The sequence below is a fragment of the Arachis stenosperma genome, chromosome 4 (genome assembly GCF_014773155.1).
Source record: "Arachis stenosperma cultivar V10309 chromosome 4, arast.V10309.gnm1.PFL2, whole genome shotgun sequence".
Lineage (NCBI taxonomy): Eukaryota > Viridiplantae > Streptophyta > Magnoliopsida > Fabales > Fabaceae > Arachis > Arachis stenosperma.
In genome coordinates, this window is record NC_080380.1 from 109,551,655 (window position 1) to 109,558,459 (window position 6,805).

The 6,805-nt window shown below is 42.5% G+C and overlaps 1 non-coding gene across 1 annotated transcript; it reads left to right on the forward strand.

Moving 5' to 3' along the window:
• Window positions 1–6,418: 6,418 nt before the first annotated feature.
• LOC130977927 (small nucleolar RNA R71) lies at window positions 6,419–6,526 on the forward strand. Its single transcript, XR_009085597.1, has one exon. It is a non-coding gene; the product is annotated as a small nucleolar RNA R71 (small nucleolar RNA).
• The last annotated feature ends 279 nt before the right edge of the window (window positions 6,527–6,805 follow it).

The following is a 6,805-nucleotide window of genomic DNA, read 5'->3' on the forward strand; positions in this document are numbered from 1 at the left end:
GATAACTTCGTCAAAGCAAAAGGTTGTCAACACAAGCCAAAAAAAGGTGTGATCCAAAAGGCAATGGTAGAAACCCATACTACCCCACAAAAGAGGTCGGACTGGGAAATACCAAACCTCTAGAAAATCCGCGAGGATTGTGGTGCGCGAAATTGTGATCACTACACAACTTTGCATAACTAACCAGCAAGTGCACTGGGTCGTCCAAGTAATACCTTACGTGAGTAAGGGTCGATCCCACGGAGATTGTTGGTATGAAGCAAGCTATGGTCACCTTGTAAATCTCAGTCAGGCAGACTCAAATGGGTATAGTGGTATACGAATAAAGCATAAAGATAAAGATAGAGGTACTTATGTAATTCATTGGTAGGAACTTCAGATAAGCGTATGAAGATGCCTTCCCTTCCGTCTCTCTGCTTTCCTACTGTCTTCATCCAATCCTTCTTACTCCTTTCCATGGCAAGCTTATGCAAGGGTTTCACCGTTGTCAGTGGCTACCTCCCATCCTCTCAGTGAAAATATTCCTATGCTCTGTCACAGCATATGGCTAATCAGCTGTCGGTTCTCGGTCAGGCCGGAATAGAATCCAGTGATTCTTTTGCGTCTGTCACTAACGCCCCGCCTGCTAGGAGTTTGAAGCACGTCACAGTCATTCAATCATTGAATCCTACTCAGAATACCACAGACAAGGTTAGACCTTCCGGATTCTCTTGAATGCCGCCATCAGTTCTCGCCTATACCACGAAGACTCTGATCTCACGGAATGGCTGGCTCGTTTGTCAGGCGAGCACTCGGTTGTCAGGCGATCAACCATGCATCGTGTATCAGGAATCCAAGAGATATTCACTAGAGCCTTGGTTGCTTGTAGAACAAAAGTGGTTGTCAGTCACCTTGTTCATAAGTGAGAATGATGATGAGTGTCACGGATCATCACATTCATCAAGTTGAAGAACAAGTGATATCTTGGACAAAGAACAAGCGGAATTGAATAGAAGAACAATAGTAATTGCATTAATACTCGAGGTACAGCAGAGCTCCACACCTTAATCTATGGTGTGTAGAAACTCCACCGTTGAAAATACATAAGAACAAGGTCTAGGCATGGCCGAATGGCCAGCCTCCCAAATGATCTAAGAACTAGATGTCCAAAGATGATCTAGAGATCTAAAGTGATCAAAAGATTTTTAAAATACAATAGTAAAAGGTCCTACTTATAGAAAACTAGTAGCCTAGGGTGTCCAGAGATGAGTAAATGACATAAAAATCCACTTCCGGGCCCACTTGGTGTGTGCTTGGGCTGAGCAATGAAGCAATTTCGTGTAGAGACTCTTCTTGGAGTTAAACGCCAGCTTTTATGCCAGTTTGGGCGTTTAACACCCATTTAGGTGCCAGTTCCGGCGTTTAACGCTGGAATTTCTGAGGGTGACTTTGAACGCCGGTTTGGGCCATCAAATCTTGGGCAAAGTATAAACTATCATATATTGCTGGAAAGCCCAGGATGTATACTTTCCAACGCCGTTGAGAGCGCGCCAATTGGGCTTCTGTAGCTCCAGAAAATCCACTTCGAGTGCAGGGAGGTCAGAATCCAACAGCATCTGCAGTCCTTTTCAGTCTCTGAATCAGATTTTTGCTCAGGTCCCTCAATTTCAGCCAGAAAATACCTGAAATCACAGAAAAACACACAAACTCATAGTAGAGTCCAGAAAAGTGAATTTTAACTAAAAACTAATAAAAATATACTAAAAACTAACTAGATCATACTAAAAACACACTAAAAACAATGCCAAAAAGGGTACAAATTATCCGCTCATCACAACACCAAACTTAAATTGTTGCTTGTCCTCAAGCAACTGAAGATCAAATAAGATAAAAAGAAGAGAATATGCAATGAACTCCAAAAACATCTATGAAGATCAGTATTAATTAGATGAGCGGGGCTTTTAGCTTTTTGCCTCTGAACAGTTTTGGCATCTCACTCTATCCTTTGAAATTCAGAATGATTGGCTTCTTTAGGAACTCAGAATCCAGATAGTGTTATTGATTCTCCTAGTTAAGTATGATGATTCTTGAACACAGCTACTTTATGAGTCTTGGCCGTGGCCCAAAGCACTCTGTCTTCCAGTATTACCACCGGATACATACATGCCACAGACACATAATTGGGTGAACCTTTTCAGATTGTGACTCAGCTTTGCTAGAGTCCCCAATTAGAGGTGTCCAGGGTTCTTAAGCACACTCTTTTTGCCTTGGATCACAACTTTATTCTTTCTTTTTCTCTTTCTTTTTTTTTTCGGGGTTTTTTTTCCGCCTCTTTTTTTTTTTGGATTCACTGCTTTTTCTTGCTTCAAGAATCATTTTTATGATTTTTCAGATCCTCAGTAACATGTCTCCTTTTTCATCATTCTTTCAAGAGCCAATATTCATGAACCACAAATTCAAAAGACATATGCACTGTTTAAGCATACATTCAGAAGACAAAAGTAATGCCACCACATCAAAATAATTAAACTGCTATAAAATTCAAAATTCATGCAATTCTTTTTCTTTTTCAATTAAGAACATTTTTTTTTATTTAAGAAAGGTGATGGATTCATAGGACATTCATAACTTTAAGGCATAGACACTAAGACACTAATGATCACAAGACACAAACATAGATAAACACAAAGCATAATTTTCGAAAAACAGAAGAATAAAGAACAAGGAGATTAAAGAACGGGTCCACCTTAGTGATGGCGGCTCTTTCTTCCTCTTGAAGATCCTATGGAGTGCTTGAGCTCCTCAATGTCTCTTCCTTGTCTTTGTTGCTCCTCTCTCATGATCTTTTGATCTTCTCTAATTTCATGGAGAATGATGGAGTGTTCTTGATGCTCCACCCTTAGTTGTCCCATGTTGGAACTCAATTCTCCTAGGGAGGTGTTCAGTTGCTCCCAATAGTTTTGTGGAGGAAAGTGCATCTCTTAAGGCATCTCAGGGATCTCATGATGAGAGGGGTCTCTTGTGTGCTCCATCCTTTTCTTAGTGATGGGCTTATCCTCATCAATGGGGGTGTCTCCCTCTATGTCAACTCCAACTGAATAACAGAGGTGACAAATGAGATGAGGAAAGGCTAACCTTGCTAAGGTAGAGGACTTGTCCGCCACCTTATAGAGTTCTTGGGCTATAACCTCATGAACTTCCACTTCTTCTCCAATCATGATGCTATGAATCATGATGGCCCGGTCTAGAGTAACTTCAGACCGGTTGCTAGTGGGAATGATTGAGCGTTGGATAAACTCCAACCATCCTCTAGCCACGGGTTTGAGGTCATGCCTTCTCAATTGAACCGGCTTGCCTCTTGAATCTCTCTTCCATTGTGCGCCCTCTTCACAATTGTCTGTGAGGACTTGGTCCAACCTTTGATCAAAGTTGACCCTTCTAGTGTAAGGATGTTCATCTCCTTGCATCATGGGCAAATTGAATGCCAACCTTACACTTTCCGGACTAAAATCCAAGTATTTCCCCCGAACCATAGTAAGATAATTCTTTGGATCCGGGTTCACACTTTGATCATGGTTCTTGGTGATCCATGCATTGGCATAGAACTCTTGAACCATTAAGATTCCGACTTGTTGAATGGGGTTGGTAAGAATTTCCCAACCTCTTCTTTGGATCTCATGTCGGATCTCCGGATATTCACCCTTTTTGAGTGAGAAAGGGACATCGGGGATCACCTTCTTCAAGGCCACAACTTCATAGAAGTGGTCTTGATGCACCCTTGAGATGAATCTTTCCATCTCCCATGACTCGGAGGTGGAAGCTTTTGCCTTCCCTTTCCTCTTTCTAGAGGTTTCTCCGGCCTTGGATGCCATAAATGGTTATGGAAAAACGAAAAAGCAACGCTTTTGCCACACCAAACTTAAAAGGTTTGCTCATCCTCGAGCAAAAGAAGAAAGAAGAGAGTAGAAGAAGAAGAAATGAGGAAGAAGGGAATGGCTTTTGTGTTCGGCCAAAGAGGGGGAGAAGTGGTGTTTAGGTTGTGTGAAAATGAAGGGGTGAAGAAGGGTATATATAGGAGAGGGGGTGGGTAAGGTTCGGTCAAGTGAGGGTGGGTTTGGGTGGGAAAGTGGTTTGAATTTGAATGGTGAGGTAGGTGGGGTTTATGAAGGATGGATGTGAGTGGTGAAGAGAAAGAAGGGATTTGATAGGTGAAGGGTTTTTGGGGAATAGGTATTGAGGTGATTGGTGAATGGGTGAAGAAGAGAGAGAGTGGTGGGGTTGGTGGGGATCCTGTGGGGTCCACAGATCCTGTGGTGTCAAGGAAAAGTCATCCCTGCACCAAATGGCATTCAAAATCACGTTTTGAGCCATTTCTGGCGTTAAACGCCGGGCTGGTGCCCATTCCTGGCGTTTAACGCTAGGTTCTTGCCCTTTTCTGGCGTTTAACGCGAGTCTGGTGCCCCTTTCTGGCGTTAAACGCCCAGAATGGTGCCAGACTGGGCGTTAAACGCCCAACTGCTAGCCTCACTGGCGTTTAAACGCCAGTGAATTCCTCCTCCAGGGTGTGCTGTTTTTCTTCCTGTTTTTCATTCTGTTTTTGCTTTTTCAATTGATTTTGTGTCTTCTCATGATCATCAACCTACAAAAAACATAAAATAACAAAAGAAAATAGTCAAAATATAACATTGGGTTGCCTCCCAACAAGCGCTTCTTTAATATCAGTAGCTTGACAGAGGGCTCTCATGGAGCCTCACATTTTCTCAGAGCAATGTTGGAACCTCCCAACACCAAACTTAGAGTTTGAATGTGGGGGTTCAACACCAAACTTAGAGTTTGGTTGTGGCCTCCCAACACCAAACTTAGAGTTTGACTGTGGGGGCTCTGTTTGACTCTGATTTGAGAGAAGCTCTTCATGCTTACTCTCCTTGGTGACAGAGGGATATCCTTGAGCCTTAAACACAAAGGATTCTTCATTCACTTGAATGATCAATTCGCCTCTATCAACATCAATCACAGCCTTTGCTGTGGCTAGGAAGGGTCTGCCAAGGATGATGGTTTCATCCATGCACTTCCCAGTCTCTAGGACTATGAAATCAGCAGGGATGTAATGGTCTTCAATCTTCACCAAAACATCCTCTACAAGTCCATGAGCTTGTTTTCTTGAGTTGTCTGCCATCTCTAATGAGATTCTTGCAGCTTGTACCTCAAAGATCCCTAGCTTCTCTATTACAGAGAGAGGCATGAGGTTTACACTTGACCCTAAGTCACACAGAGCCTTCTTGAAGGTCATGGTGCCTATGGTACAAGGTATTGAAAACTTCCCAGGATCTTGTCTCTTTTGAGGTAATTTCTGCCTAGACAAGTCATCCAGTTCTTTGGTGAGCAAAGGAGGTTCATTCTCCCAAGTCTCATTTCCAAATAACTTGTCATTTAGCTTCATGATTGCTCCAAGGTATTTAGCAACTTGCTCTTCAGTGACATACTCATCCTCATCAGAGGAAGAATACTCATCAGAGCCCATGAAAGGCAGAAGTAAGTCCAATGGAATCTCTATGGTCTCATTTTGAGCCTCAGATTCCCATGGTTCCTCATTGGGGAACTCAATGGAGGTCAGTGCACGCCCATTGAGGTCTTCTTTAGTGGCGTTCACTTCCTCTCCTTCCTCTCCAAATTCGGCCATGTTGATGGCCTTGCACTCTCCTTTTGGATTTTCTTCTGTGTTGCTTGGGAGAGTACTAGGAGGGAGTTCAGTAATTTTCTTGCTCAGCTGTCCCACTTGTGCCTCCAAATTCCTAATGGAGGACCGTGTTTCAGTCATGAAACCTTGAGTGGTTTTGATTAGATCAGAGACCATGGTTGCTAAGTCAGAGGGGTTCTGCTTAGAATTCTCTGTCTGTTGCTGAGAAGATGATGGAAAAGGCTTGCCATTGCTAAACCTATTTCTTCCACCATTATTGTTGTTGAAACCTTGTTGGGGTCTCTCTTGATTCTTCCATGAGAAATTTGGATGATTTCTCCATGAAGAATTATAGGTGTTTCCATAGGGTTCTCCTAGGTAATTCACCTCTTCCATTGAAGGGTTCTCAGGATCATAGGCTTCTTCTTCAGATGAAGCATCCTTAGTACTGCTTGGTGCATTTTGCATTCCAGACAGACCTTGAGAAATCAAATTGACTTGTTGAGTCAATATCTTGTTCTGAGCCAGAATGGCATTCAGAGCATCAATCTCAAGAACTCCTTTCTTCTGATTAGTCCCATTGTTCACAGGATTCCTTTCAGAAGTGTACATGAATTGGTTATTTGCAACCATTTCAATTAGCTCTTGAGCTTCTGTAGGCGTCTTCTTCAGATGAAGAGATCCTCCAGCAGAGCTATCCAAAGACATCTTGGATAGTTCAGAGAGACCATCATAGAAAATACCTATGATGCTCCATTCAGAAAGCATGTCAGAAGGACATTTTCTGATCAATTGTTTGTATCTTTTCCAAGCTTCATAGAGGGATTCTCCATCCTTCTGTCTGAAGGTTTGGACTTCCACTCTAAGCTTACTCAATTTTTGAGGTGGAAAGAACTTTGCCAAGAAGGCATTGACTAGCTTTTCCCATGAGTCCAGGCTTTCTTTAGGTTGTGAGTCCAACCATGTCCTAGCTCTGTCTCTTACAGCAAAAGGGAATAGCATAAGTCTGTAGACCTCAGGGTCTACCCCATTAGTCTTGACAGTGTCACAGATTTGCAAGAATTCAGCTAAAAACTGATGAGGATCTTCCAATGGAAGTCCATGGAACTTGCAATTCTGTTGCATTAGAGAAACTAATTGAGGCTTAAG